Here is a 10,592-nt window from a genome sequence, read left to right as displayed (position 1 = left end):
TCTCCACAGGCGCCATTTGAGTTAGAATTTCTATTACAGACCTCTGCTGTTGCCTCAGCATCCCCTGAATTGGATGCTGAAATATATAGGGTGGGAATGAGGTTGAGTTGGCACCGTCCATGCCTAGGAACAGTGGAGTCCTGTGGTTGATTCTCAGCACTGAACACCAGTTGTGGTGGCGTATGTATGTAGTCAGCTCAGTTACGTTTATTGCTCTTTGTCTTAGTACCAGTTATTGCTGTGAAGAGAGACCATGACCACATGAACTCTTTTTTTAATTAAATTTTTTTCTTAAATTTTACAAATTATCTTCCTTTCCTCCTCCCTCCTCACCTCTCTCCATCTCCTCACTTTCTCCCATCCGATGTCCTATCTGGTCTTCAGAGGAGGCAAGGCCTCCCTTGGGGAGTCAACAAAGTCAGATATTCCAAGTTGAGACAGAACCAAGCCCTCCTCTCTGTATTAAGGCTGAGCAAGGTATCCCACTAAAGGGAATGGGCTCCAAGAAGCCAGTTCATGCACCCAGGATAAGTTCTGGTCCCCCTGCTAGGGCATGGAGAGAGAGAGAGAGAGAGAGAGAGAGAGAGAGAGAGAGAATCTGCTCAAATGTTCAGTTTCCCAGTAGCTCAGAAATGTTGGGGAAGGACTGGAATTTAAAATAATAAAATACATAGACAGCCATCTAGGCCAGAATGAAATTCTCTGTAGACAAAGTTCCAGTCCCATTCGGTCCTTCGGTCTGCCATTAGCCTCCAACCCCAGTGAAAAGGTTAAAGTTGAGAACAGCACTGACCATGCTGTTGAGCAGTGCGGCAATGTGTGTGAGTCTAACTGTGTCAATACACACTGGCATTTATTTCACCACAGGGAAGGCTTCCCCATGAAACAATTATGGAAGAAATATTAAGCAAAAGGAACACTTGAGACCTATGAAGTTACTTATTTTTTTATTAAACATAAATTTTGATTTAAAATTCATTTAAAAAATCTGTGACTTTATAATCCAGTTACTCTCCTTCTTAAAACCAAGCTTGGTGCCCACAGAATGAAAATCAGGATGTGACTGCTCCAAGGTATGGTTGAGGAGAGGATTTTATTGCAGATACGAGGGAACCTACAGCCAGATCTGGAAAATCCAGAGCAGGGAGAGAAAATAGTGGACTGAACCTGGCCAGCACATTGAACTGAGCCATAAGAGGAGAAAGCAGAGGTGGTGGTGGGGAGAGAAAGAGAGACAGAGAAGACAGGGAGAAGAGAAGAGAGAGAAAGGAGGCCAAGAGAGCCCATGGCTGAAATGTCGGTGTTATATAGGGAAGAGAGCTGGGGGAAGGGAAGGGAAGCCCCTGGACTGGAGTGGTTGAGGGTGTGGTGAGGAATGCCACCCAGGGTGACTGTAGCAGGTACTTGCTGAGGGCCTAGAGGCTAGCATGACCTTTGGCATGCTGATAGGCACAGCAGTCATCTGTCAATCGAAGAGACACACGTCCTTTGTCAGAGGTTAGAAGAATGACTCAATTCAGGACACAGGGACTGTCTTCAAGTCCCTGAGGGATTGCAGACTTTTGTCTAAATGCCAGACTTTGAGAACAGGAATTTCTTGGGACCTGACACTCACCCCCACACACACTTTATTTCAGCCAACAACAGCAGAGACACCCTTATCCTGGAAAACCACCAAACATGCTAGTCTGGGAGTCAGGTAGGCCATCTTCACTTTCCTTCTTGTCCCCCAATTCCCATTCCTCAGTCTTAACCACCTGCTGGTCAGTCCTTCCTCTCTGTCATCATTCCCCAGGGGCTCCCCATACCCTCCAGTGTAGCAGAAATAATAAAAACCCAGAGACAGATATTGGGGTTCAACCTGAAGATCAGAAAAGCAAAGTAGCCAAGCCACTAGAGAGTTCTTACCTCTGAAATCTTCAGACTGAAAGAGAGCGAGTTCCTGTCTCACCCCACCTTATACTCCTCTCTAGTGCTAGGATTAAAGGCATGCACCACCACCGACCAACTTTTATGGCTAGCTAATGAGGCTGCTGGGATTAAAGGTGTGTGCTGCCACTGCCTGGCCTGTATGGCAGGCCAGTGTGGCTGTTTTGCGTTCTGTTTTTGTCTTCAGGCAAGCTTTACTTACTAAAATACAAATAAAATATCACTGCCATCCAAGGCCCCGCCTTCACCCCTTTATCTATGTGTCAGCTGCCGATACCCAGAGTCACTCCCTATCTGGCAACCGGCTGACCAAGCAGACTGAGCATGGGGTAAACAATCCTCAGTCTTCTTCCTGCTCACCATTTCCTGTTCCTCACTCTCATCCCTGTTTTATAGCAGATCACAAGCAAGCAGCTTGTCTTCCCTCTCTGCCCTCATTCCCTGGGCCTCAGAAGATCATTGTAGCAAACCCAGCCTTCCTCCCTCCAGTAGATCCTCCCAACTGTTCCCCCACCTTACCCTCACCCTCATTTCTCACCACACCTCTAGCTTATCCCCATTCCTCCTTGTCAGCTCCAAGTATATAGAAACGAGCTGTGCCTGGGACCCCTAGTCACCACTCCTGGGAGAGACCAAGAAGCACTCCCTGTCAGGGAACCCCGACCCACCACATTCTCCTAAGATAATGAGAGGGCAACAGAAACCAAGGAACAAAACACCCACCCATCAAAGTCAAGACCATATATCAGCACCTAGGATTGCAACCATCCCAGACCCAGATACCTGGACACCATCAGAGAAACACAATCTATCTCCACATAACCCGGTAACCATATTGCAGCAGGCCCTCAGAAATGCAGTATAGCTGTAGCATAAGACAAGGGCTTCACATTGCTCTATGAACAAGGACCTTACTTGTACATGCAGGCAAAAGCAGTTGTGCACATAAAAACAGAAAATAAAATAAAGAGACAAAATTTTGGATAATGAAGATGCCACCACTTATCAAACTAAAACTTTCTGTGGGGTTTTAAGTTCTTTAAATTTATTTTCATTTTAATTTTTAGCCTGTGTGTGTCTTGGGGTGTCAGATCTCTGGAACTGGAGCTACCGGTAGTTGTGAGCTGCCATGTGAAGGCTGGGAATTGAACCTGTGCCCGCAAGAAGAGCTGCCAGTGCTCTTAACCGCGGAGCCATCTCTCCAGCCCCACAATTTCCTTATAGTAAGCTAAATGAAATAATAAAATTTGCCTGAGGATCATACTTCAGGTTTAATTTTTTAGAGTATTTGTGGTATCTCTACTCTTTCCTATCACATAAACTGCAACACAGACTGATGTGCACGGGGATAACTGGAGACTCTGCAGAGATGGCCCAGGGACTCCCTAACAGGGGTGCTTGGGTGGGGTCGCCAATAGCTGGGAAGCTACTTCCTAGTTGTAGAGGAAGTGCTTTCAATGGTAGGCTATTGCACACAGCATTTGTTATCATACAGCCTTCATGACGCTGAGGTGTGTTCTTTCTAGTCCTAGTTTCTTCAACACTTTATTTTCTTCAAAAAAAGGTGTTATAATTTTATCAAAGGTCCTTTTTCACATCACCGGAGGCTCACATAGTTCTGGTTCTCTTGTCTTTTGGATTCTGTAGAAATCTTGTGAAATCATGATGCTTCTCCCTTCCATAATGGGATTCACCCCAGAATATCCCAGCAGTATATAAATCACTCTTTAAACCTGACACTTCATGTACTGTATACCTTTTCCCACACCATGGGGCTATGGGGTGAGAGCATTCACTCTCTCAAACCTTTGTTCAAATAGTAAAGTCCACATAAAGCTAGACCCCACAGTTATCCTTATTGACAGAACTCACTGACAAGAAAGGAGCCCTGAGCAGAGGCCCTGAGCAGAGAGACAGCAGGTCTGCCCTTACTGAGAAACAGGTCTGTGTGGCCCTGACTTCTCTAGCAGCAGACTCAGGAAGGTGTAATCTACTGGTCTCTGCTCTACTCTAACAAGCTATTAATATTCTGTATTTATATTCACATTTCATTTGATGTAAGGTCTTAGTCTAGGAAATTAACTGTTTGTACTTTACCCCTAAAATATATGGGGTGGAAAAGCTTAGGTCATTAAACCAGCCCCAGAGAAAGAAATTCTTTTTCACTTGGGTGCCAGTAGATACAGAACTCTCATGCTTAGCCCAGGAGGATGGGGAGCAAGTTCCCTCCTAATCCTCCCAGTATCTGCCCTGCTGGGGAAGTTCACAGCCCCGCCCCTTCTGAGATATACCTTGTCAGTCTTTTATCTATCCTGTTAGCTCTAAGAAATGCATACTTGATATCATTGCTATTTACCAGAAAATTGTTAACTATGTCCATGTGGGTATAGAACCTGGAAACCTTGTAGAATGGGCAGAAGAGTGAGGAACATCGAAAGGGAAACATCAAGACAGCATTGAAGAGAGCATAGAAAGAATGAATGGGAGATGATAGACAGACCCATGTGAGCTAATTTATTTTGTTTACCCTCAAACCTTCTTAGTCAGGATTTCACCTGCTAGAGCGATTCTTCTGAATCATCAGAGGCTTAGCCCTATCATAAACCTCGACAAACTGTGATCAAAAAATTGATTGGTTTGTGTTTGTTGAACCCACCAGGTATCTCTGGAATGAACCCAACATGGCTACACAGCATGATCCTCCTAATTTGTTTTGTAATCTAACTTCTTTGATTGTTCTCCTGTGTCTTTACAAATTTGATCCCACTCATTTCCACACTCCCTTTTTACAATGTTTTAGTCATTTCTGGAAAAGTTAGCATAAAAAATGCAACCAATATTTTAAATATTTGGTTCTTACAGTGGAAAAAATCCTACAACACTGTCATTGGGACAGAGCAACAGCCTACAGAATAGGAGATGTTTATCAGCTACAATATGATAGAAGACTAATATCCAAAATATCTAAAAAAAACCCTAAAAAACCCTGAATATCAACAAAATAACCTAACTAAAAATTAGATTACAGATCTCAGTAGCACTCAACCGAGGAAAGTTAAATGATTGAGAAACACTTGAAAAGTTTAACATTCTTTTTTAAATATTTATTTATTTATGTATTATGTGTACAATATTATGTCTATGTGTATGCCTGCATTCCAGAAGAGGGCACCAGACCCCATTACAGATGGCTGTGAGCTACCATTTGGTTGCAGGGAATTGAACTCAGGACCTTTGGAAGAGCAGGCAATGCTCTTAACCTCTGAGCCATCTCTCCAGCCCAAAGTTTAACATTCTTAACTATCAGGAAACACAAATCTAAACTTTGAGATTGCATCATATGCCCATCAGAATGGCCAAGATCAATACAACTAATGACAGCTCATGCTGATGAGGATGTGGAGTAAAGGAAATAGTCATTCATTGGTGGTAGGATTGCAGTCTTTTACAGCCATTGTAAAAGTCAGTGGGGCAGTTCTTCCAGAAGACAGAAATTGGTTTGCCTCAAGATCCAGCTACATTACTCTTGGGCATATATGCAAAGATGCTGCATCCTACCACAGAGATACTTGCACAACCATATTTATCGCTGCTGTATTCACTATGACCAGAAATTGGAATCAACCTAGATATCCACCAGTGGATGAATGGATAAAGAAAATGTGGTATATTTACACAATGCTAACTGTTAGAAGCAATGAAATCATGAAACTGGCTGGTAAACGGCTAGGACTAAACAACAGCAATGGCAAAAAAAAAAAAACAAAACAAAACAAAAGCAAAAATCCTCAAAACAAACAAAAAGCAAGGAACAAAAACTCATCAAGACCTAGAAAGACAAATATGGTATGTATTCATTTATATGCAGATGTTAGCTGTTAAGCCAATGATAAGGAAGCTGCAATCTGTAGAACCAAAGAGATTATGTACAGTGTGGGGACTAGGTGGGAGGGATGATCTCCCTAGGTAGGGGAACTAGAATAGACAGTTATGATTGGACAAGTGTGAAAGGAATGGTAGGATAAAACAAGGAAGTGGAGGGAAGAGGGTGATAATGAAGGAAGAGTGTTGAGAAACAACAAAATATGAGATCCATTTGAGTAGTCATTTAGAAACCTAATACAGTAAATATGTGTTATACCTAATACAGTAAAAATGTGTTATGAACATATATGTTTAAGTCTTCTTGTAGATGCTGTTGCTTTTCTTGTGAATTTGCCTGAAGGTTGAATTCCTTTGTGCCAAGGGATGGTTCTTCTGCATGCTGTGAATGTCTGTTCTCATTTGTTGAGAATAAAGCAGTTTTGGCCTATGGCAAGACAAGATAAGATTAAGTGGTTCAATCAAATTGAGGATTCAGAAAAGTGGCGGGTTCAGGCAGATGAGCTCTACAAAAAGCAAAATGTGAAAGTCCGGTGAACAATGGGCCACATGGTGATACATGAATTAATAGAAATGGGTTACTTTAGACATAAGAACTAGTTAGTAATAAGCCTGAGCCATCAGCAAAGCATTCATAGTTAACATAATCTTCTGTGTGGTAATTTGGAAAGAGATTGTCAGGTCAGAAGGAACAGAAAGCTCCACCTCCATTTATTCATTTCTTACGTGATGTATTAATTGAATACAATTATATATTACATCTTGATGTTTTCCACATGTGTGTATAATGTATTTTGATTGTGTACACCATCCCAATTTCCCTTCCTTATCCCTGCCTGTTTCCTGTTGATTTCCTTTCTCTTCCCATCTAGTCTGCTTCCATTCTCACAGGTTAGGGGTAGTAAGGTTTCTTACAGGAGCCTCATTAGGAGCCTCAGCACTGGAGAAAGCATCTCACTTCCCTGGTAACCAACAGTTCACTGTTTATAAATCCTCAGGATGGGTGGGGCCTTGGGAACTCCTCCCACCTCTATGACTGAATGTTGACAGTCTCAGATCTGGTGTAGGTAGTCACCCAGTGTGCTAAAAACTCATGAAGGCTGGAACATAAAACAGAACAGAACAAAGAGTTCATGAGTGGCCATGCCATATTCTGAAGACAACATTGCTCCACATTTCACCTCTTCCTGCAGTCTGACATACTTTCTGCTTCTCAGTCTGTCGTGTTTCCTGTCACCACATTCTCGGCAAGACTAGAATTTTAAGTCATTACAGTATTGCATCTTAGAGGGGTGTATAGCTCTTATTTATTTATCTATTTATTTATTTTATTTATTGTGGCTTTTATTCATGTCTGATTGATTTTGTAATAGAAAGAACTTTTGACATGTACAAACTGACTATTTTATATATTTATTTCATGAAATGTTGTTCAAGATGTTTCTCATTTTTTCACTAGGATGTCTTAGCTAATTTATATTATTGAAATGAGACCTTATAGATTTTGCACATACATCCTTAATCACATACATATATAAAAAATTTCTATTTTTCCTTCATTTATCACTTTTAATGGTCTGAATTTCAAATAAAGTTCATATAAAATGAATGCAATATGAGCCAAATAGGGTGACTCTCTTATTTTTTCTAAATTTCTTGCAATCACAAGGTTTGTTAAAGGAGCGAAAGGCAGAAGAAGAGAGTCAAAGGACAATTTGATCATGATATAAAGTCAGAAGCAACTTATAAAGAGCTCCAGCTCCAGTGTGCCTTGGCTAATTACTGCTCCTTAGACAGGACAGAGAAAATACATCCATGAAATTTCAACAATACTGTTTTCAGAACAAGATTGGTGTAATGGCGACACCAGGTGATACGCCCACGTGGACAGGGACACACAACAGCAATGAAGAGATCATGATCTTAGAAGTGAGAGGGGACATGGGAGGAGTCGACGGGGAGAGGGAGGGGCAAGAGTGACATAGTCGCCATTATACCTGTGAAGTTATGAACAAAATTTAAAAATTACCTGCCAAGAAGGGAGAGAAGTAATGTTTCTGACTTTGAAAAAGCAAGAGAATTTTCTTTTACAGTTTCCCAAAAGAAGACCAGTTTTTACATTTTCCCCTTTATGCTGCAGGTCTGTACTTTAGAATAGCCAAGGCACATAGAGCATTTCTGTTATTTTATACCATGGAGTAGTCTATGGTTTATTTATTTAATTATTTTTATTTTATAGGCTTACTTATTTTTATTTTACACGCACGTGTTTAGCCTGAAGGTATGTGTGTGCTGACAGAGACCAAAAGAAGACATCGGAACTCCCTGAACTGGGGTTTAGGTGCTTGTGAGTCACCATGTGGGTGCTTGGAATTGAACTCAGGTCCTCTAAAAGAGCCCCCAATGCTCTTAACCACTGAGTCACCAATCGAGGACAGTGAGTTCTTTTTATTTTTCAAAAAATAGTGGCTATAGAATATTTATATAATCTTCATACAATAAAGGGTGTTTTTATTTTTAAGTAAGTATGGGGATTTTAATTGAATATTGGGAAAATTAGTGAATCCCACTGATGAAGAAATACATTTTTTATATTTATAATATAAAAAATCTGTACCATAAACTAACCAAATATTTCCATATTAGTATATTGATTCTATGTGATCAATATACATATTTGTGTGTATTTGAAAATGAAGAAACTGTCAGTGAAACGTGATAGAAAGGGCAAAGAAAAATTTGGAGACTGAATTGTAGAATTTATTCTTCAAAATCAAGAATCTAGAACACAGTAATGTTATTTACATGGAATTAGTACAAGTTTATATGAACTGACCAAAGGGCACTAAAGCTACAGGAACACTCTGAGACATCTAAGATTTCTGCCTCAACTGACTGCATAATTTGTCTCTAGATGAAGCTCCCAGGGACACAATGTCTAAAGGCTATTAAAACACACAAGACACGCTCCTCCTCAAGGGAAATGGTACAAGTCCTGTCCCTTGTGTGAAAATGGGAATGGAGGGATCACTCCATGCCAGTGACCTCCTGGGAATTTGAGAGCACAAATGTCTTCGTTTTCCTCTTGCTCACGTCTTTCCCTTCTGAAAGTGAGCTCACTTTCTTCTGAGTTCTTTCCATCACTGCTGTGACCCGAAAAGAGACTCCACTCTGGTGAGTTGACAACTGCAGTGACATAGTGAGGAAGGATCCCACACCACATGGCTTCTAGTTCTCTCAGTGTCTGAGGGACTCTACTCTGAAGACCTGTCTGTGGGATAAGGGACCTTTTTGAGACCAGTGATTCTCTCCAAAAAATTTTAAAGTCACATTTATTTATTTGTGGTGTATGTGCACATACATGTACGTTTGCCTGTGTTTGCACACATGAAAATGTGCTCACACACATACACATACACACATGTATATATATGCATTTGTGCCATGGTGCACATTTGGAGGTCAAAAGACAACTTGTGAGAGTAAGTCTCTTCCTTCATTGTGTGGGTTCTAGGGATCTAAGGCAGATCAAAAGGCTTGGCAGCAAGAGCAGTTACCTGCTGAGCCATCTCCCTGGCCCCACACCAGTTTACTCTATGATAAGGCAGTGGGCACTTAATAGGAAGATATTGATTTCGAGTTAGAACAGCTACTGTACTCAGAAAAACTAACATCTCAGCAGAGGTTTTTGGCAAGAGAATTGAGTTTACAATATGTTCTGACTAAACCAAGATCCCTTGGTACTGATGCTTTGACCCTTCAGTTTCAGTGATGAGTTGTGGTTTCTCTCCCTCTTTGATGTATTCCCCATGACTCTTCCTTGTGACTGGGGTGTAAGGAACAGCAAATCTATGCTCCGATAGGCTGCACTTAAATTTCCTAAATTACTGAGTTGTTTTGACTTTGTGGGGCTTCCAGAGTTTACTTGTTTATCAGTTAAAGGAGATCACGTGGCCATCAATTAAGGGAGAACATTCTGGAGTGTCTGCTGTTGCACATTGTTCAAAAAAGTTCTGTGCTCTTAGCAGTTTATTCTGCACTAGGCTGGGGACTGGGACTTAGAAAACTCATTCCAGGGCCTGTGTCTGTCAATGGCCACCTGCATTTCTTCAGGTGGTCTCAATGTGGTCACCTCAATGCTCAAGGCAAGTGCCAATGACAAACTGTGAAAAAGTAGCTCACTTACATAAAGCACTGACTGGTGACCTAGAAGACACGTCATAAGGCCTAGGAGGCCCTAGGTTTCCTTTACCTGGGTAGAAGACTACAGATCCTCACCAGGTCTTAGTGTAGACCTGTTATGAATTTCTGCCAAGTCACTTCCCTGCCCTTTGAATGGCTTTGAAACTACTCTGGCTAATTGCTTAGGTCTTGGATAAGTGCCAGCTCTCTCTGACACTTGCCTTTGTATGACTCAGAGGCTTTAGAGCCTTGACAATGAGGGACTTCCTGGTATGGATGGCCCGATTATCATTCACTTCGACCTGAAAGAGAAACTATCTAAAACAGATCACAGCAACTGAGTAAAAATTCACAGGGCATTTTCCTAAGTATGCACTCTGTTTAGTGCAAAGCTAAATTCTCACAGGTAGATACCAGCAGACCAGGAAGGAAAACTCTGAGGCAGAACTCCTCTGTGATTCTTTACTTTTGCCCTAGGAGATGAGGCTCAGCAGAAACTTTCCCAGGATAAACTCCTCTGTCGGATTTTTGACTATGGAGGCTTCCTCCCCACCGGCAGTGGAAGTGGTAACCATGGAGAGGTGAGATCACTTAGAACT

This window comes from Myodes glareolus, chromosome 7, assembly GCF_982192425.1.
Source record: "Myodes glareolus chromosome 7, mMyoGla1.1, whole genome shotgun sequence".
Classification (NCBI taxonomy): Eukaryota; Metazoa; Chordata; class Mammalia; order Rodentia; family Cricetidae; genus Myodes; species Myodes glareolus.
Note: the sequence above shows the minus strand (reverse complement) of the source record.